Below are 22,768 nucleotides of genomic sequence, written 5' to 3' on the forward strand. Positions count from 1 at the left end.
TCTCAATCCTGCCGCTGGCCATTTTGACATTACTGCTTCAGTTCTTGTCATCCTGCAGGTTGTAGGCCTTCAAAGCTCTCCATTCATTCTTTTTTTTTTTTTTTTAAGTAGGAAATTTATTGGAGGAAAGAAATGAGGAATAGGAATAGCTCCTGAGAGATAGGGCGCATCCCACATGGGTTGCCAATGAGTCCATCTCTCAAAGGAAGTTTCATAGAGCAAAATCATGAGGTGGGTACAACATGGCTCAAAATTGCTATCAATGAATAAGGCTGCAAGTATAGTTGCTTGGGTAATACTGATCCAGTGGTAGCAAGGGCATATGGATGATGTCATTAGCCTTGGTCGATAATCTATAGTCAGTATTTTTAATGTTAGTTTTAGTAGCCTTTGTGTTAGTTTCCATCTCAGTGGGTGGGAGAGAATGAGCCATTCTTAAGAGATAAGAGGAAACCACCAAGAGGTGATGCTCATTATCTCAAACTTCTGTTTATCTGTTAAAGAAGTATGTAAATCTAGACATTGGAACTTTAATCTTCAGATGTGCCTCCAGGCAGTTTTGATTTCATTCATTCTTGCATTCAGGCAATTGTTTGTTTATTTTTTGGTTGAACAAGTATTTTTGAGTACTAACCATTTGCCAAGCACTGTGCAATTACAAGTCAGTACTGGGAAAGTAAAGCCCTTCCCTGAAATATCTTATTATCCCTTGAGTTAATACGTCAGTTATGGAACTTTAAAAAAAATGTATTTAGACAAGGTCTACAGGGTCTCGATACACAGATTGGTCTCATAGTGATTCTCCAGTTTTCAGCCTTCTCAGTGTTGGAATTACAGGTATGAGCCACCACACCCAGTTTCGGTGGCCAGCAGGGCATGTGGTATGGGGAATCAAACTTGGGATCTTGCGCTTGCCAGGCAGACACTTACACTGCTGAACTGTCTCTCCAGCCCAGCCCTTACCTTTTAAAATTTTATTTCAGTTTAAAATTTTAAGACAGGGTCTCACTAAATTGCTAAGTTGCCCAGGCTGGGCTTGAATTTATAATCCTCCTGCCTCAGCCTTCCAGAGTGCTGGTGATCTGTATTTTAATAGGGTCACCAAAGCTTGTAAAACTGATACCATGTTTGCCTTTGCCTCCCTCTCCTTCCTCTTTACCTTTTTTTTCTTCTTTTCTTTTCTTTTCTTTCCTTCCTTCCTTCCTTCCTTCCTTCCTTCCTTCCTTCCTTCCTTCCTTCTTTTGTGGACAGCTCAGCCCACCCTGGGGGTGGGGTTGCCATGGCATGTGGTGCCAGGGATTGAACTGTGGTCATTGTACTTGCCTAAGCTTTGCCTAAGTAGGTGCATTAGACCACTGAGCTATCTCACTCTATTCCTCTTTCTTTCATCTCCTTGTTATACTTTTTCCACCCAAGTTCTTTTTTTTTTTTGTATTTTAGGGAAGGGTCTACGAGGTGTTCAGAGTCTCACTACTAGATCAGACTTGTAGTGATCCCCCTGTTTACAGCCTCCCAAGAGCTGGGATTACAGGCTTGTGCCACCACGCCGTCTCAATTGCCATCTCAGTGTGTCCTGGGGACGGGGGCCTGCACAGCAGGCCTGGGGATCAAGCCCCTGGCCCCTGAGCTTGCTTGCAGGTGTATTAATCCACTGAGTTATTTGGCCAGCCCTCCACCTAAGCTCTTTGACAGTGAAGAAATGATTTGATAAGACATTCATATCTGGCATGAACAAAAGCAGCACATTGCCCTTCTCACTATCACTTGCTTTGCAGAAGAGACTGGATATTGGAAGGAATTAAAGTACTCCGTCTCTAACAGTATTTTGGGGAGTATTGGGTCAAAGTCTATGGAAAAGCTTGGCTGTGAGGAGAGAGTCTGGGAAGGAGCCACAGAAAACAGGAAGATTGAATGTGGAGGACTGGGAACAGCATTGCGTTGCTGGCAGGCAGGGGCTGTGTGGATCAATGCTGCAAGAAGCAAGAATAGAGGTTCAGAGGGAAGGATTTCTTTCAATTGTTTTTCAATCCATGTTGGTGAATAGCGAGACCTGAATTATTTTGCTTCTTGCTGCTCAAAGTTTCTGTCAAAACTTTAAAAATACATCCAGTTATAGAGAAACAAAATGCCAAGCAGCATTAGCAGGACTAGGAATTAAAACATTCCTTTTCTAATGTGTTCTCTGTGTGTGATCTTCCCCTTGTTCTGCTGTCTTTTTTTTTTTTTTTGTCTTGTTCAGACAGGGTCTAGCTATGTAGTTCATGCTGGCCTCGAGCTCTCTTTGTAGCTCAGGCTGGCCTTGAATTCACAATGAATTTCCTGTCTCAGCTTCCTGAGTGCTGGGACTTCAGGCATGTGTCACAATGCCAGGCAAGATACTGCCACTGTTTTAAAGAGAAAGGATATGGGTTTTCTGGATTCTGGCAACTGAGGTGGATGAGCTAAATAATAGACAGTAATGAGTGACTTAGATGAACTGACGATAATTAACAAGTGATGTAGGTGGACTGAATGAGAGTGAACAGCACATGATGTAGGTGAGCCAGGCAATACTTAAGGGTACCTGGGGCTGTGGTTTGGCTTCAGCAGCAGTGAGGGCTCACTCAGATGCTGGGAGCGGGGACTGCTCAGTCCCTGCTTGGCCTCAGCATCCAAAACCTTTTGAGGGTCCGCAGAGATGACAGAGGAGGATGGCACTCCTGACCCAGCTACTGTGGCCGTGCTCCTGGAGCTGCTCCGCCCTCCTGCCTGCTGCCCGCGCTGCTGGGCTCCTCTGCTTTCCCGGTGACCCGCGCTGCCCAGGCTGGCCTGTGCCGCCCAGGAGGACAGAGGTGACATTGCATGGCTGCAAAGAGCGGCTTGTCCACAGTGTTTCCTTTGTAACTGGAGCCTTTCAACTTCCATGAAGGAGTGCGTAGCTCATGTCCTCTACCTGCCTTAGATTAGACTGATTCCTTATTAAGCAGGGATGAAAGAGCCTGGCAGCTCCCTGTGGGCACTGCTACCTCGTTGCCTGTGGAGTAAGGTGAGGGCAATTCAGAAGCCCTGGCTAATGAGAAGCTGGAGGAAAAGGAAAGCTGTGGATTTTAGAAAGGCAGTGGCATTTAGTCCTGGTGACTTAATAAGAGGGCAAGGTTGGTGATCAGTGGCTGCAGGGCTGCTCTGGGGACAAGGGACAGGAGGAGGGCAGAGGACACCTGCAGCATCTGACCGGTAGATGGGACCTGGTGGAGATGGAACTGAGGGCCCATCTAGCTCTGAAAGACGGCATGCGCTGCCGGACTTTTGTCACAGCTCTGCAGAAGTCAGGGCAGCGACACTGGAGATGCAGCTCTAGAAAAGAAATCAAAACAAGTATAGCAGCCAGGGGCTCAATTGTGTTGTCACGCTGATGAGGTATAAGTCTGTTTGTGTTCCCCTCCTGACAGTGATCTCAGATGCTGCCGACTTGCTCAAGGCTCCCTTGCCTGGCCCCAGGTGGGGGTCCTGCCTGCCCTTGTATGGCAGCTGAGGTCAAGTTCACCAACTCTGGCCCAGATGTCCTGCGAGGGACAGAGTCACTGCTGACACCCTGCCGACCCAGGCTGATTACGCAACTCAGTATCACCTGCCTCCTCTCCTCATCCAGCCCTAAAAATAGCAGAGATGCGTTCAGTGATAGCTGAGTCACCTTCTCCCCAGAGTAGTTCTGTCCAAATATTATTTATTGGAGGCCTTATCTTAAACACAACTCACCCAGTATTTCTTCCTCCTGTCCAAAATCATGGCTGTATTGATGATAAGTAGTTTGTGCAGGGGTCTCTTGCTATGATATCTGCATATATGTCTTATATGCAAGTTATGTGAGTAATTTAGGGCAAACCAACCTCATTCGAGCCTTCCAAAAGTTTGGGCAATTGGAGATTGCAACCCCATTTTACGGAGAGGAAAACAGAGTTTCAGTGATTTCTTCAGATTTGCTTAAGGTTTTTCCAGCTAGAAGTTTTGAATTCATGCTAGAAATGAGATCTTCTGATTCAGAATATCATTTTCTCCTTTCTGCCTGACATCCAGAACACATTGTGATGCCACAGAGTTGTTAAGGTGTAGGTCAGTGTCTCCTATAAGACTCGTGTGTTCAGAGGTAGGCTTTTGGGAGGAGACTGAATTATGGAGGGGTGGTACATTCATTAGAAGATGAATTTATTGCCGAGTTTGTGGCTGAACATGTTGTTAGGAGGTGGGGCCTCACTGGAGGAAGTGATTACTGGGAGTATGACTTCAGAGGGACTACTTCTTGACCAACTGACCATGGACTGAACCCCAGAAAAGGTGAGTTTCTATTTTATTTATGTATTTAGTACAGGGTCTACAGGGTCTCACTGCACAGCTCAGACTCCTAGTGATCCTCCTGTTTTCAGCCTCCCAAGCATTGTGAATACAGGCGCGTGCCACCACGCGCAGTCTCAGTTGCCATCTCAGCATGCCCCAGGGGTGGGGCAGGCACGGCAGGCTGGGGATTGAACCTCGGCCACTGCACTCTGCCTAAGCAGGTGCTTTAGTCCACTGAGACATCTGACTGGCCCTTCTCTTCTATTTTAAATGGCAAGTGTCAGAGGTATTTTGTCCCAGTCGTAGGAACACTGACTAATATAAGAGTAAAGAAGAAATTTAGGTGCGTTCAGCATCTTGTTCAGCTGGGCACACTCAGCATGGAGTGGGAACATCAGGTCCAACTCCTTATTGAATGGCAGCAAGACTGGCACTAACAGCAAGAGGAGGGAACTCAGGGCTTTGGGTCTGTACTCATTTTTACTTTCTAATAAGGCTTCTCAGCGATCTCGCTCATTTATTTTTTGTCTTGGACAGCTACTCTTTGCTTTGGTGGCTCTTTAGGATAAACTCACTAAGAAGAGAAGATGAGAATAAAGGGCCATGACCTGGGGAGGAAGCTGAGTGGAAAGGAAGCATGAGGTACGTTGTAATTATCTCAGTGTTTGTAGCAGATAAAAAGCTAGGTGGATGAGTTTTCTTCCATGAAGAAGTTGTTTGAGGCTTGCCTTTGAATGTGACCAATTTCATGTTCCCTGCTAATGTGAAATGGGACCAAAAGAAATGTGACCAACTGTTCTGGGGAAAGATGAAAGGCACGCTGGGTCCTTTCACAGCTATTCATCATTTTAATTGGTTTTGAAGAAAAAAAAAACCCCAAAACAAAACCAGCAACAAACCCCAAAAAACAAACCTTTGACAGCATTTGTGATGTGAATCCAACTTCACAACTCATAAACTATGGAACTACAACCACAGCCTTCATCAATGGGCTGTGCACACAGCTTGCCAAGTTGCTCCAAGGTAGAACATCTGTGTCCATGTTAACCCATAATCCCTGTGTGTGTGGTCCATGGGCGAGTTATGGGTACTGTTTCCTTGGGAAGGTAATACTCTGCTCCAGACCTCTGTAGCTGATACCGTCTGATTCTCAGGGTTCCTGGGTGTCTCCGCCAATAGGATTATCCCCTGTTCAAGAATCAGGAAAGCTCCTCTGACCCTCTGCCTTCTGGCTCCATGACCCCCATTGTCCCCAAAACACCCATTCGGTCCATTGCAACATCTTTGTAGCCTTGTCAAAATCCAGAGTGGTGATCCTGATCCTGCCAAGTTATCAGTCAGGGTGGCACATTCCTTGCCTTCTTTCTTCTTCTTCTCAAATCAGGGGGTCTCACTGGGCCTACCAGGGTCCTTTGCCCACTCCCCTTCCCCTTCTCTTTCTCCCTCCTCTCTTTCTTTTTCTTTTTCTCTTGTTTCCTCTTCTCCTTCTCCTCCTCCTCCTCCTTCTCCTTCTCCTTCTCCTTCTCCTTCTCCTTCTCCTTCTCCTTCTCCTTCTCCTTCTCCTTCTTCTTCTTCTTCTTCTCTTCTTCTTTTTGACAATGCTGGGGGTTGATCTCAGGGCCTTCACACTGACCTACATCTCTAGTCCTTTTTATTTTGAAATGGTTTTGCTAAATTGCCAAATTCCCAGACAAGGCTTGAATTTGCAATCTGCCTACCTCAGTCTCTCAGTGTTGGGATAACAGATGTGTACCACCATATCTGGCTTCTACTTCTTCATTTTTTCTTCCTCCCCTTTCCTCTTCTCCTCTTCTTCCTCCTCCTCCACTTTTTTGTTACTGTACCTTCTCAGTCCCCTTTGGTGTTTCCTGTCCACACTGTAGCACACCCTTACAACTTTCAAGGTCAAGTTCCTAGTTCTTAATTTTCAGCTCAAGGTCATTAATGATCTGCTTAGTACCAAGTTTGCTGTAGCTCAAACTTTGTCTTTTTGAAAGGCCACATGGTAAATGTTTTAGCCTTTGGGGGCTTTATTATCCCTATCACAGTGACTCCTATTTGCCTTTATAGTGGTTGAAGAGTTGTTGGTGACATGTAAATGGGTGTGGCTGGATCCCTATAGAAACATATAAAAAAAAAAAGAAAGAAAGAAAGAAATAAAAAAGACAACAGGCAAGTTGTCATTTACCTAGGCCTGCTTATTGTAGGTTGAATCTCCTGAAGGAGACTGTGAGGAGAATTTTCCTCAGGACCTAACTAATAATGTTTGGAGGAAACCCTGCAGTGTCTGGGAAATCACAAATATCCTTTACAATCATGATTTTTTTTTTTTTTTTTTTTGGGATGGGAGGTTTCCAAGTAGCCAATCCGAGAGCGTTATTCAGTTCTTCATGCTAGTGATTGGCTTCCGGCCCTGGGCAGCATTCCCACATCATAGTAGCAGGTTGCTGTACCGCCTGTGGCCATCTCGAATGCTCTCACGTTTGTTTTTAACACCCTAAGATGTGGTCAAAATGCCCCACATCCTCTGAGGTTTTATTAATATAGTATTTTATTAAGTTACATTACATAACTGCAGGAGATGTAGAATATTTAGAGTTTAAACTATAAAAATAGGCATTTACAGCTATTTTCTTTCTTTCTTTCTTTCTTTTTTTTTTTTTGTATTTTTAGGGAAGGGTATACAGGGGGTTCAGGATCTCACTAGTAGATTGGATACATAGTCATCCACTTGTTTACAGCCTCCGGAGAGCTGGGATTACAGGCACATGCCACCACGCCCAGTCTCATTTGCCCTCTCAGGGCATCCCCTAGGTGGGGCCTGCGCGGCAGGCTTGGGGATCGAACCCCTGGCCCTTGAGCCTGCTTGCAGGCGCTTTAGTCTGCTGAGCTACTTGGCTAGCCTTTATTGCTATTTTCTGAGCATTTCTAAAGTTCACACAGTTTCACAGTTCACGGGTGTCCTAGGACCGTAACTTCCAAGAGTTTGGGCTTCCACTGCAGTGTCTTTGCAGACGTGAACATGTGAAAAGCAGGTCTTGCTGCGTGAAGGTGGGCCCTAAACGCCACGACGGGTATCCGCCTGATGCTTAGAGAGGCATAGAGGCCAGCAGGGGTGAGCCCTGGGTCTACTCGCTGAGGAGGAGCCCTGGAAACCCTACGCGCTGAGAGGGTGCCGTCAGACTTCTCTCAGAGCTTTTTCTTCCCTTCTTTCCCCTTCCTCCTGCCCTGGATTGAACTCAGTGCATTTGTAACACACCCCCAGCCTGTCTTTTATTTTGAGACAGGACCTCACCAATTTCCCCAGGCTGGACTAGACCTTGCGATTCTCCTCTCTGTTGTCTGAGGACCCCACATGTGGAGCGGAGCCATGGATGTTCTAGCAAACCAGTGGGTTTCTACCCCCCTTGCTCCCGCAGACATCTCCAGCAAAGCCACGGGAACGTGTGCCCATTTAGGAACAGCCCTCCCTACAGGGTACTCCACTGCTTGAGATTGCCATCCACAGCGCTGCCTCTCGCGTCCACCTTGTCCAGGGCACAGAAATGGCCAATGGCAGGCACTGGGCCCTGCTGAATGTCACCATGCACATGATAGATGCTCAGTACCTGTGCTGAGGAGGGAGCAAACTAAAGGCAAGAACTCCCCAAGTTATTCTGCTGGTTCCAGTATGACCGGACAGTATAAGACCTGCCAGGCAGAGCTCCATCATGTTCTGTATGTTAACAGAACTATTAAAATATGCCCATTTATCTTTGGGATTGGGAAGAACAACTGAGCAGGCTTCACAGAGGCTGTGAATCCAAGCTTTCAGTACTTGTACTTTCATTCATCACACGTCCTCATCCCTAAATATCCTTTTTTTAAAAAAAGTATCAACATCATAACACTTTTAATTATACCACGTGTTTTATTTACACTAAATTTAAACTCACAGCATTGTGAGCAGCATTATTTGCATATTTTAATTGTTGTTTGATTGCTGTTTGCTGTTGTTATTTTTTAGAAAAAAAATAAGTAGAAAATGGGAAGGTGAAGCAAACTGACTCTAGAGAGAAAAACAGAGGTCTCAAAGTTAATACAGCTGAAACAAGGTAAAGCTCATCAGCTAGGGCGCTGACTGCAAATCGTTAGCTTCAACTGAATACTCATTGGATTTAACCAGATTTGACTGTGATAGAAAAGAAGAAAGATTTAAAAAGTAGCCTTCATTTTGAAAATAATCAAAAATTATACCTATGAGTTGAGGTATAACAGGGATTTCATAATTTTGATAATTTTATCTTTTCAAAAGCTTTTTGGGAACATGATTTTACATTATAAATATACAGTGTTCCAATTTGTGAACAGCATGTATCTTCCAAAGTATTCACATGGGAAAATAAGTCAAAATTTCACTACATTTATTTCATTCAGTTAAAAATTCCAAGATCTACTTTAGAAATCTTTATGACATTTTAAGACACAGAAGTTGACAGGAAAGGAAAAGGAAATGAAGTGTCTTGTCTTGACACGGGACCTAGAATAGAGTGGTTTCGGGGACTCACAGGGCTGAAGGCCCAAGCGCACCCCGAGTTCCTCTCTGGATGCTGGAGACAGAGCAGGAACAGATGATCCCAAAGGCTGGGTTGAAGCCTGCTCACTCGCAGCCAAGTGCTGCCTTGGTGAGATCCATGTTGGCACAAGAGGGCTCTCCCAGCCTCAGGGGTAACCGAGCTCATTCTAGACCCTGTGCACTCCGAATGTACATTTGCTGGAAGCTGACTTAACAGTCTGCTACCGGACTGCTCGTCTGGAGAGAGAGAGGAAATACAAATTCCACAAAAGCCTACATGTGAGTATGGATGGAAATTTCATTTCTAGTTCCCCAAACAGGAAGTTGTCCAAAGGTCACACAACCGGACAATGGGTCAATGAACTGTAGTATATCACACAAGGAGCCTTATACAACAATAAAAAGAACACGTTGTCCTTATATACAACCACGTGGATGACTCATAAATGGATGAAAGAGACTTGAAGGGCATCTGCTGCATGATTCCACTTACATGACATTCTAGAAAAGACAAAACTATGGGATTAGAAAAGCAACTGTGTGATGACCAGGGATAGAGGGTAGGGCTAAGGAGGGCTTGGTCACAAGAGGCTGCAGGAGGGTTTCTCTGAGGGTGACAGGGATTTCTGTTGTTTGATCAGGGTAGTATTTAAAGATTTTATGTGTTTGTCAAATCTCACAGGATGGTGTACCACAAAGAGTAAAAATTTACTTCATTAAATTTGGTTCTCCTCCAATTCAGTTTTGACCAGAATCCGGTAAAGAATTGCATTTGTACGAATCAAGGCACCACTGTGTCCATAGAACATCAGCAAAATCACTGCATGGGTATTAACCAAGAAAGTGAAAGAGATCTTTAAAATGAAGACTCAAGCATTCTGAAAAAGAAGATCCAAGAAAACATCAGAAAATGGAAAGACTTTCCCTGTTCCTGGATAGCAGAACTAATATTGTCACAGTGGTATTACCAAAGCTGATGTATAGATTTAATACAATCCCAGTCAAAATATCAGCACTATTCTTCACAGAACTAGAGAAAAACAGTCCTACAATATATGTGGATCCAGAAGAGACCCTGGTTAGCAAAATCAATCCTGGATAGCGTGAGAAAACAGAGTGTCACAATGCTGGATTTCAAGTTATACTGTAAAGCCACCATGATAACATGGCATGACACTGGCACAGAGGCACACTCGTAGATCAGCGGGACATAACAGGATGTGGAAATAGCCCCAGGCATGCTCGGAACTCAGACCATTGAGAAAGGAGACAAGCACACATGCTGGAGAAAACGTAGCCTAGTTAGCAAAGGGAAGTGGGAAAACTGGATGGTCCCACACAGAAGACTGAATACAGACCTATATATCTTGCTATGTACTAAAATAAAATAAAAATAAATCAGGGATGTCCAAATAGCTCAGCAGATTAAAGCAACTGCAAGCAGGTGCAGAGGCCGGGAGTTTGATCCCCAGGCCTGCTGTGCTGGCCCTGCCCCCGGAGCATGCTGAGATGTCAATTGAGACTGGGCGCTGTGGTGTGCACCTGTAATTCCAGCACTTGGGAGGCTGTAACCAGGTGGATCACTATGAGTCTGATCTAGTAGCAAGACCCTGAACACCCAAAGACCCTTCCAACACCCAAAAAACCCCAAAATAAATCAAAATAAATCAAAGGCCTAGATTTTAAACAGAAACAGAAAGAGAAAATGGCTAAAGGTCTTAAAGCATAGGCATATAAACAGAATCTCAACTGCACGAGCAATAACACAAAGAGTCAACAAATGGGATCATATGAAACTAAAATGCTTCTGTATTGCAAAGGAAACTGTCAACAGAGTGAAGACAAACTGCAGAATGGGAAAATGTTTGGCCAGCTCTTCATCTGACAGAAGGATAACATCCAGAGTATATAAAGAACCAACAAAAAAACATTGGACCTCCAAAAATTGGCAATCAAAAAGGGAGTAAAAAAAATGAAGAGATAAAAAAAAATGAAGAGAGAACTTTCAAAAGAAAAAAAAATACAAGTAGGCAATAAACACATGAAAAGATGTTCAACATCTTTTGACACTGGAGAAACGCAGAAATGAAACAATAGCGAGATTCTGTCTTATTCCAGAAAGAACGGTTTTCACTAAGGACTTAAGAAAAACAAGTGCTGATGAAGCTGTGGAGCGAAAGCTCTTTTCCACTGTTAGTGGGAGCGTGAACTAGTGTGATCACTATGGACATCAGCACGATTACTCTTAAGAGTAAAAGATATGGGGTCTGGGGAGATAGCTCAGTGGTCTAAGTGCCTGCCTGGCAAGCGCAAGTTACTGAGCTCCATTCCCTGCATCGCGTGCCACCCTGAAACCTGACGTGGTGGCACATGCCTGTAATCCCAGTACTGGGAAGGCAGAGACAGGAGGATCACCATGAGTCTGAACTGTGTAGTGAGACCCTATACCAAATAAATAAATAAATAACTGGTGTCATATGACAGTGATAAATGCATACCGTATTTATTGTAATACAATTCATAATAGCTAAATCTTGGAAGTGGCCTATGTATCCATCAACAGGGAAGTGGATAAAGAAAATGTGGTATATATACATAATAGAGCACTAGCCTGCCATCAAGGAGGATAAAATTGAGTCATCGGAAGGAAAATGAATAAAACTTGAAACCATAAGATTAAGCAAAATAAAACAAATATAGAAAGTTAAGTAGCATATGGTTTCTGTCATATAAACACCCCAAAATATAAACAATAAAAGAGCAAAATAAGAGATAATTTGACACAGGCAGCAGACCTTTTGAAAATGAGAAGGGGATTAAGAGACTGGGGGGAGGAAGGAAAACAGAGGGGAAATAAAATAGATCAAGATGCCCTATGTTCATATACCTACTCCCCAAGATAAGTGTATTCATTTTCTGTAAACAGGCGGATCACTACGAGTCCAATCTAGTAGTGAGACCCTGAACACCCTGTAGACCCTTCCCTAAAATACAAAATAGATGAGTCTATTCATTATATATTGCAAAAGTATACTAATAAAAATAAATAAAAAATGAATCAAACAGCAGCAGTTATTACTTGAGTAATTTTATATGCTGGTAAGTGAAGGGTACTTATTGTTGGTAAAGATTTATGGGTGATTCCTAGCCCTAACTTCGGAATGCAGTACCTTTTATCTCAAATCATGTTTTTTCTTGGTGTGTCCATTATAAAGATCACCTTCAAAACTGGTTAAACTGATACCAGGCTGGCCAGCAAGGTGTGGAAGGGCTGCATGGGCTTTTCCGGATTGGGTGTTTTGTTGCAGGTGCAGAAAACCTTAGTTTGCTTCAGGACCATGTTCTCTCTGGTTCAGAGAGGTTTACTGCGTAAGGAAAAAGTGATGCTTCAGGGGAAGCAGCCAAACCCGAGCACTGGAAAGTGTCCTATTTCCTGAAGGACAGGCTGCCGAGCGAGCGGGGCCTCCGGATGTCTCCACAGGGTGGAGCTTCTGTGTTCTTGAGAACCCTGTACAAATTTTGGACAAAAAAAGCTGGGCCTTTTTCTACTTCTTGCCTTCTGGCCCACACCAGGGGCTCATTACCCAGCATCTGCTTTGTGGCTGGGCTGGCAAGGGAGGGCCCTTTCAGTTCCTCATTTCTGGCTAATTACCGCAATTGACACAACACTGTTTCTATCCCTAAATCTATTAACCAGCAAATGTTCGAGTCATAGCCTCTCAACTCTCATTAATCTCATTGTTTAAGAGATTTAAAAAGAATCATGTGTTTTATTTCCTCATGATGGAGATTTCAAGTCAGCAGTGAAAATAAGGATGGATTGTCCTCTGCCAATCTGATTCTCAAGGGCATGGGACAGTCTTTGAACTACTGTGACCTTCTCAAGATTTTGTTTTCCTTTTCTCTGACATCAAAATGAGGATGCACTGGAGAAGGATCCAGAGAATTATCCAAGAAATATTTTTGGAGGGTTTCTCAGAGCTAAAATTGCACGTGTTCCTTGATCTAGACACTGTGCTTCTCGAGACTGATTCTAAATGGGTATGCGCACAAGGAGCTGAAGATCTATGAGCGTCTAAGGGAATATACTCAACATGTAGTTTTAGAGCAGCAAGACTTTGGGGGAAGATCATACTGTCAGTCGTCAGGGGCTTGGTTAAATAAATGGTGGTGTCTCCTTACCATGGGAGCGAACATGTTGTTAAATAAAGGAGCAGGTTGTGCAATATGTTGTACCATGTGGTTCCAGCTTTGGAAAAAAGATCTGGAAAGATCCACATACAACTGCCACCTCACCCAAATTGGAAAGTGAGTGGGATCATAGGGGAGAAAAAAGGAGAGCGATAGAAGGGGAAATGCAGTTTGTATGTTCTCTGTACTTCTGTAATGGTTGAATTTTTTTTTCATGATGAACAAAAGTTGCTTCTATATTAAAATGCAAATATAGCAGAAGCAAGGAGGGTAGTTTTCTAAGAATGTAGCAACCGTGATTAAACAATACCCCTTGCAGTCTGTTCCATGATGAGAGAGTTTCCAGGAGCTCTGATTTCTTTATTACTCTCTGGCAAATATCTCCCTGTGGGGCAGTGGAACGGCGGAGGCATAGTAAGTCTTCCTCGGCAGGCAGATTCACACTCCTTGTTCTTCGCAGGTCGCTTTCTGTAGCAGTCGGCTTGTAGTCTGGTTCTTTTGCTGATAGGTTTTTAAAAATTTCACTTTTTCTTTAAGGATAATTTAAGTACGATTTATGTGATCTTAAGCGTGCAACTTGATGTACTTTGGAGTCTATACACCCGTGCAATCCTCGTGACAAGACAGCAAACATTTTCCACACCTGGAAAGCTCTCTTGAGATGATTCCCTTTGGTTCGTCACCACCTGCCTCAGGTCACCGCCTTGCTGGTCTCTGTACCTTGCTGGCATTCTATCTTGATTCCTTATGTGAATGGGAGACAGTGTGTGTGCACTCCATGAGTTTGTCTTTTTTAGCTAAGACAATGCTTCGGAATTCACTTATTTTGCTGTATGCTTTAGTAATTTTTTCTTTAGTTGTGGAATAGCATTGCATTGTATGAGCAAGCCACAATTTTAGATATTTATTGATTGATTGATTGGCCCTGGGATATTTTCAACACATTTTGCTACTATGAATAAAACTGCTGTGTGTGTCTTTTTTTTTAACTGTCCTAAATTGTTTATTGGGTTATCAATTTTATGAACATCACTTATATTATTAGTGGTAACGGTGGAGCTGGAGAGTATTGCGCCTTCTTCAAGCTGCATGGCGAGAATCACCAATAGTGTGGTGGAACTTGTGGCCCTTTTCAAGGCCACGACTCTTGTGGCCTGCAGGTGTCAGCCCTCACATCTCTCTGTGTTTATGGACTGGTTTGGTGATCCACTGGGTGTCAGGATTTCTTCTAATGGCTTTGTGGAATGGATCAATAAGGATAACCTCAAAGAATTTGTATGTGGAATCTTCACCAACTCAGTAAGAATTCAGAACTCTCAGAGTCCCACAGTGGCGTCCAGCTCACTCCTCGGCCACAGACTGAAGGCTTTGCACGAATTTCTGCTGGTTAACGCCATGATGGACAGGCTTGCCGTAAGTTGCTCCCTTAGGAATCAGAGGTTTGCGGCCACCGCGGCGCACACGAATCCTGTATATGACATACCCTTGCTTGGCCTTGTATCCCAGTGTGTGAGCTTTGTCCAGCTGGCTGGGGCAAGAAGCCCTGCGGAGCGCTGAGAGCTGGCGGTACTGCCAGCAGCAGACAGCAGCAGAAAGCGCATCACGTCAGACTGCTTTTTCCTCCAGAGCTCCTGGATGTACTTGTACGCACCCATCTTGGCTTACTTGATGGCTGCCGCCAGACGAAAAGGAAGAAGGCTTTCTCTGTGTGTGTCTTTTTATGAACATGTGCTTTGGTTTCTTTTGAGGCATACCCTTGAGCATGGGACTGCTGGTTGTATCCTATGTGTGCATTTACCTACATAACAAACTGCCAAACCTTTTCCCAAAGAGTTGTACATTGGACACTTCACACTAGCAATGTGTGAGGTGGCAGGTAGGGGCTGGCCTCTTGAATACCCACCCACCACAAAGATATCTGGGAGTATTTGCCTTTGAAGCCCTTCGGGATAATCAACACGATGCTGGGTCCCAGCAGAGCCAGACTGCAGAGATCCGGGTGAGTGCTGGTCCCTGCCCGATGAGGCTTCAGAAGATTCACCTCTCTAAGCTGGTGGCTCTGGAGCTGTGAAGCCTGAATCTCTATCCCTGCCTTTTCTATGTGCTGAGGCATGCTTGCTCTTCCAGGTTGAGGGAAATTTGCTGCTGTTCACTTAAATGGTCTCCTTTTCCTTCTCTACCATCCTTTCCCTGTATCAGCCACTGTGTGTGGACATGTGCCCTGTATCATATGATGGATGATTGGAAAATACAGTACAAGTTTAAGTAAAAAAAAAAAAATTACTACAAAACACACATGCCCTTAATCCCCACACCCTGGTCCTCCCCCTCACTCTGAATACACCTATCTGATCGCCATTGCCACTTTCTGCAGCAGTTCTGGAAGTCCTCTTTCCCTAGTGTCTTTATGAGACACAATAAAAAGTGCACTGAATGCTGCTGCCAATGGCCACCCAAAGGAAAGGCAGGTAAGAACATGACAATGTGTCCTCACCTACCTTATTCACTGGATGTGGCACTGTGTGACTCCTGACTTTTCCCCAAAGGCGAAATGACCAGGAAATGTTGACATCTTGAAAAAATTCCCTAGGCCATGAGGGCAGCTGTGATAGCAGGACTACAGATACCTGCAGAAAAGGACTTCCAGAACTGCTTTAAAAACTGGCAAAACTGATGTGTCATGCCTGCGTGTCCTGGTGACCCTGGCTAGTCCTCCTGAGATCCTTGATTGTTGGCACATGCAAGGCCAGCGCTTCGCACCATGTGCTCTGCCTACGGTGGGTGGTGTGTGCAGGAGTGTGGGCTCCAACCATGTCTATTTTTATGGCTGCCTTATTTATATGGAAAGCGAGGTTTTTCAGTGATGGGGGCAATGCACAGTTAACTTAAAAATGATCTATTAAGATAACATAGCAATCAATTAAGTAAAAATGATTAAATAACTGAAAGCTCAGTGGGCCCTGAGAGTTCAGGCTTGCCTTCATATGTGCAGAAAACTTCATGCTGATATAATTCCCCATTAGCTATTAAAGACACTCTGAGCATCTTGGTTGATCATCATAATCAAAAGAGACTTCCCAGGCACCCGTTGTCACTCAGGATATAATGAGGCCCAGAGTAGATCCGGGTCCCTGCTTGGGATTGAACAGCAGTGACACTGTTACTAAATATAACCTGCCAAAATCTCTGTAATATCTAACTCTCCATGATATATGGGAAATCCAAGCATGCAATTAATTTCCAGATCAGTGCTGCTTCCTGATTAAGCATCATAGATGCTGTTCAGACACATGGGGGGCTCTGGATTTGAGAAGCTCTAAGCCCGCTGCTAGCTCTGCTTCGGGTCCCCACTGGCAAGACCCCATCAAGGTTTCATCACCCAGCTTCCCAGGCACTGTCTGACTGTGCTGCTTTCTGCTTCTGTGCAAATGTCACTGTATTTTAGATGTTTCTGAGTTTTTTTTTTTTTAATAAGAGGAAGAGGAAACTAGTGGTTAGTGAACAAGTCCTAAATTCAGGACACTTTTACTTCATTTTCTTTACAAAATGCAAGACCCAGGCCTGTTCTTTCCTTTCTATACTTTGCTCCTAGGGGCAATTTGCAAACCCATATGGTTTACCCCGATCACATGATCAGCAGTCATGTCTGCGTGCATCTCATGTTGTTTTCTTCCTGGATTGATGCACTTCTCTCTTCCCCCAAAGGGACACATGCCACCATCCTGGGTGGGGCCTTGGTGTGGCTTCTGCTTCTACTGCTGGACTCCTGGTCATCTTCTCCTTGCCCTAAGTCACCAGTGCTGGGGTTTCTTTTCCAGGAAAGCCTGTCTTCGCTCAACACCCCTGATCCTATTCCCCACTATCTCAGTTACTCTTCTCTCATTGCTAGGACAAATATCCAACACCCAAAATGAAAGAAGGAAAGGTTTATTTAGCTCACAGTTAGTGGAGGTTTCAGTCCATAGCTGGCTGGCTCCAAAGCAGAGCGGCACATGGCAGAAGGCAGCAGTTCATGGTGGCAGCTAGCAAGCTTGCAGATGTTGAATTATTTTTTTCCTGCATCCTAGTTGTTTTTAAGAGATCTTTTCTTACCTTTTCACTAGCTGCAATGGTGTCTTCAAGGTCTGAGAGTCTATTTTCACTGTCATTCAAACGGTTTTGCCAGCTTGTCATTGAGGTTTTAATTTCCTGTATAGCACTTTGAATCTGCTTCATGGATTCTATTTCTTTCCTATATTGCTCATTCAAGGATTCCATAATTTTTCTATTTGCCTCTATTTTTTTATCAGTGTCTTCTTTAGAAGCCCTTAGAAATTTTTTCATTATAGTTATCATTTCTTTTTTTTTTATTTCAGAAATTATTTCTGATCTGATTTCTTCTATAGCTTTTTGCAGTTGTTTCTTTACTTTAGATACTATTATTTCAGAGATTTTCAGAAGATTCTCAAGCAATTCATGAAGATCCACACAGGAAGAACAGTGGTCTTTTACCAACCACAGCCACCATGTTGTGGGAGGAGGATGCTCCAGCCCTAGTTTGTCCTTATATGACTACAGCCTCAGGAAGGCCCCTGACACACTAATCCTGATGCTCCTGGATTCCTGACCCAGAGAAACTCCCTGAAATTAAAAAAAATAGGTGTGCTTTCATGCCACCAGGGTTTGAGGGTAATTTATTACAGAATAGTGTGTACATAGACAAGTCTTACTGGCATAGTGAGGACCCAGTAAATGGTGGCTCAATGAATTAGTGAAAACTCAGCACTCTCCTCCTTTGGCATTTGAGCAATATGTAAACCAAAGTGGTTTAAGATTAACTTGTCCCAGTGCCAGTAGTTAAAGGCAGGATTGAACTCAGGTCTGCCTGTTTGCAAGACCCTTTCTGGTATTACTTCTACTTCACTGCTTTATCGCCTCTGAGAAGGGAGATCTTAACATCTGGCCAACGGGTTTCAGAAAATACAGAAGTGCTGTATTTAGTGGCTATTTAGTGTGGATTTTTTCAAGTGGCTGTGGTCACCCAGGAGATGTGAAGGATGATCCACTGGGGAAAATACTACGAATTATTTTCTGGAGCTTGATTTAAAACATTTAGGTACTTCTTTTAATGATGATAAAAATGCATAGCATAAAATTTACTCCCCTAACCACTTTTAAGTGTGAAGTACAGTAGTGCTGAATACATTATTGGTAACCTCTCTCTAGAGCTTTTTTATCTTGCAAAACTGAAAGCGCATCCACTCCCCATCGGCCCCCTGTATTCCCCCTAACTCTAGCCCCTGACACCCACTCTTCATTCTCCTTTCGTCACTAAGAATCCAATTGCCCACATGAGTAGGATCATGCAGTATTTGTTTCTTTGTGATGACTGATTTTTCTCAGAGATCTGTCCTCAGGGTCACCTCACACTGGAGCAGGTCAGAGAATTCCCTCCCTTTTGTAAGGCTGGATAATATTCCACTGTATGTATTCACAGCCTTCACTTTCCTGTTTACCTGTGGGTGAGTCTTAGATGGCTTTAACCTGTATAGCTATGTGAATAAGGCTTTATGAACATGAACGTACATTTAACATTTTTAAGTCTTTATATTATCTCTCCTTAGAACTGTCTTTCTTGATTGCATTTTATAAAGCATCTGACCCACTATTACAGTAATACATAATACACGGTGTAAGGAAATAGTTATGCAGATACCGGGAGAGAATGATCAAAAATTTTTGTAGATAGGGACGTGTAATGAGAATATTTGGAAGCCTCTGATTTTGTGAGTGTGGCAGAGCTGGTGGGTGGCCTATCCCTAGCAGCCAGCTCTCAGTACACTGGGCCGATGTGCGGAGCACTCACGTCATCTCTCTGTGGCAGTCTGGGGACAATGCATTGCTTTCCCCCCATCCTGTGCTCAGCCTCACCTGTGTCCGGTGGGTACTGGAGCCTGGTGCCCACGCCTCTGCATCATAGGTGCTGAGTCACGTCCCAGCATTGCCTACTGACGAGTCTCACTTGCTGCCTACCCTGTGTCCACTGTCTTCCCCATTTCCAGCCCTAATCCCTGCCAGTGCTTCCTGAGGCCAAACCCTAAGACAACCCTGGCTGGGTCTTCATGTTTTGGTGTCAGTGAGACAGAAATGAAAGCGGAACCTTTCGAAATTGCTCAGCCACAGTGATTCCTGCATGGAGTACTGTGCACTGACAAGGAGAAAGCACAAGTCTGACATTGTTTCTCATTCTCAAAAGCAAATTAAGTAGATTCAAAGTAATTGGCTATTTCCTTTCTTACAAAACCAATTCAGCTTTTGCTTCTGAATCAGACTTTATTGGAAGGGAGGAGGGTTTCATAAGATTTTACAGATATAACAGACAACAATTTAATTTTCTCTGTTTACAAATGAAGATGTTACTGGGTAGCAAAGATTTATTTTCCCCCCTGCACTTGGGAGGCTGAGAAAATGGTATTTCTGTGAGTTCAAGGTCAGCCTGGCCTACTGAACAAGTTCAAGGCCAGCCTGGGCTATGTAATAAACCTTGTCTCAAAACAACAATAAGCAACCACAATAACCACCTCTTGACTGAGGGATGTTGAAGATCCTAAAGATATTTAGCATTTTACTTGATGCTACACAAATGGAAAGTGGTCCAGCTGTGTGTTTTTTTTTCCTTTTTGAGACAGGGTCTCACTATGCAGTGTAGGCTGGCCTTGAGCTCATTTTGTAGTCCAGGTTGATCTCAAACTTGCAACAATCTTCCTGCCTCAGCTTCCCGAGTGCTGGGATTACAGGTGTGCATCACCATGCCCAGCTGCTGTGGTTTGATAAAATCATTTTCCTATGTCTTCATACATTATTGGTTAGATCAACATATTTCTTCAGACTTTCTTGTAAAGGGTCAAATAATAAATATTTTAGGTTTTTCAGGCCCCAGTTGCTGCTATAGCACAAAGCAGCCAGAGAGAAGAAGTAAACTGATTGTGGCTGCATTTGAGTAAACTTTTATTTACAAAAACAAATGGCCAGCCTGGAAGTCACAGTTTCCACCCCTAGGTTAGCTCATAGAGGAGACAAAATCATTTTTGTCTTCATGTTTAAAGCAAATAGCTTAATTTTAAAGCTCTTCTTGGCATGTAGGCAACTTGAACAACTATCTTTAAATAATATGAAGTCACTGAAGTACAAGTTTAAGCATGCATTCCTTAGACTTGTGAAGAATAGCTGGCTGGATCCTGGGATGTATCACTGTCATGTGTGTCTCCTTAACATTTTTTTCCTGTTAATCTTACATACTAGTCCTGGCAGCCCTGGGGTAGTGAGTTCCAGTCACCCTTAGTCATATACACAACACACACAGAACAAGACTTGTTCCGTCAGTATTGAAATGACAGCATCTATTTTTCACTGTGTCAATATTAATTACTTTGGATTTAGTGTTCAATATTATTTTCTATATCAATTTCAACACAATGGGATGAGTCTAATTTGAAATGATAAAATTCATTTGCATTTAAATTGGTATTTGCGGCATCCCCTGTGAGGAACCCCCAGCATCCGTGATCATAATTATAGGCACTGTTTCTAAGGCGAGTTGGCTTTCCCTGGGAAGGACTGGTAAATATGAAGCACCGAGTGACATGTCAAGAGTGACAACCCTATAGTGGCATGTTTCTCTAGAGAACCCTGTGGACAGTGTCCTTATATTTTGAGAACTCCCTTCTACTTGCATAGAGATTAAGCAGAGCTTATCAGCTAAGAATATGACCTCATACTCTTTTCTTTCTAGTGTTCAAGATGTGGTTTGTCAGTGATCCTGTAAACAGAAACCCATGGGTAATTTTTCAGCTTGAAATGTGTGCCCTGAGGCACCGAATGGGTCGTTGCTAATTGCACAGAGCACAAATGAATGAGTTGAAATTGACCAGACAATCACTCCTGCCCCTTTTTCTGGTTCTGTCTTGGGACAGACAGAGAAATCCTGTGTAGAGGGCTCTTCTTTTTTTTTCTCAGTTTGTGGCCACGAGGAGGGAGATCAGCTCTCTCCAGGAGGCAGCAAGCGCCCCGATATTCATTACCTGAAGTGAGCACCTTGGCATGCCGTTAACAGCTTTTCTTTCCTGGTGAAAGTCTGATATTTACCAAGGTACAAATCAGTATTTTTTTTTGACCATGTGCAGAACAAAAGGGGTGCTTAATGGAGGTGGAGGCCTGAGGCTGGACCCAGTGCTTAGGACATGAGTCATCTGGGTCCTTTGTGAAGATGGGCAGACTGGAGAGTGGTCAGCTTGTGTGAAATCACTGTGACAGATGGAGAACTCCCTCCCCATTTTGTCATCACTGGCTGTACGAGCTGAGGTAAGCCACTAACCCCTCTGATCTTCAGTTTTCTGTCAGTGATGGATAAGAAAGTGTCCATTTCCTGAGCTAATGTGGGGATTCAGTGTGATAAGACGTATAAAGCACAAGGCCAGCCCATCCAACCCAAGCTCAGGCCCCACAAGTGTGGGGGTGAGCTCCTGTGCTCCTCTGAACTGGTTGGATCTCCCCAGATCAAGCCCAGGCCAGCCCCTGACATAAGGGCCTCTGGAATCCCTGCCCACAAGCCCGTCGAGTGAATGAGAACTTCTGCTACGCCCTAGGGACTGCCAGGTCCAGCCCAAGCACAGGCCTGGTGAGTGTGTGGGAGAGCTTCTGTGCTCCCCTGTGCCCCTTGGGCCAGGGGCACAACAGAGGAGCACCACAGGTTCACTGTTGTGCCAGAAGGGCAAAACAGGTTCAAGTCCAAGGGCTGCAGCAGGAAGGAGCTGAACACAGCAGATAGACTCAAGCCAGGCATAACTGGATAAACTTAAACTTAGTAGATCTGCACCCGAATTTCATTAGGTGCTAAGGTTATAAAGGCACCAAAGCTCTACACCAAAGGTCAGAGGTCAGTGCTATACAAAATGACAAAGAGAAGGAGCAAAATGCAATCTCAGGCCTCGAGCCCACCCAGAACAAGTGCAGAGGTCACGAGTTCAGCTGAAATGTATGAATTAATAGCACCAGAAGTAAAGAAACAACAGAAGAAAGGTATAGAGGAATTCAGAGCAGAATTAATTTCTAGAACAAAAAAAGAAATCTCTAAATTCATAGCATCTGAAGTAAAGAATCAAATACAGAAACATATGGAGGAAACCCAATCTGAAAAAACTCTGCAGTAAAAGAACTAATAACTGCTTCTAAAGAAGACATTGATAAAAAATAGGGGAGATTAGAGAAATGACAGATTCCTTGAATGAGCAATACAGGAAAGAAATAGATCGCATGAAGCAGAGTCAAAGAGATATAGAGAAACTTAAAATCTCAATCACAAGCCTGCAAAACTGTCTGAGTGAAAGTGAAGACAGAGTTTCAGATTTTGAGGATGCTGGTGCAGCTAGTGAAAAGGTAAGAAAAGATCCCTTAAAAACAACAAGGATGCAGGAAAAAATAATTCATCACTTGAAAGACGATGCAAAGATGAACAATGTGAGACTAATAGGCATCAATGAGAAAGGAGTCAATACAAATGATATAAAAAGAATATAGGCAGAAGTTATAGCAGAAAACTTCCCAAATATGAGGAAATGATCTGATATTCAGGTAACTGAAGCATACAGAATGTCAAATAACTTCAACCCAAATGAAAACACACCAAGACATATAATAGTCAAGATCCCAGAAATCCAGCACAAGAATAATATA

General features: G+C 43.7%; 1 protein-coding gene and 1 pseudogene across 1 annotated transcript in view; both read right to left on the reverse strand.

Annotated features, from left to right (window-relative positions):
* The window catches only part of Pcsk2 (proprotein convertase subtilisin/kexin type 2), a 273,661-nt gene that overhangs the window by 57,817 nt on the left and 193,076 nt on the right, over window positions 1-22,768 (reverse strand). The gene's annotated exons all lie outside the window — the stretch shown is intronic.
* LOC105742779 lies at window positions 14,046-14,713 on the reverse strand (annotated as a pseudogene).

The sequence above is a fragment of the Octodon degus genome, unplaced genomic scaffold, assembly GCF_000260255.1.
Source record: "Octodon degus isolate 3935 unplaced genomic scaffold, OctDeg1.0 scaffold00073, whole genome shotgun sequence".
Taxonomy (NCBI): Eukaryota; Metazoa; Chordata; class Mammalia; order Rodentia; family Octodontidae; genus Octodon; species Octodon degus.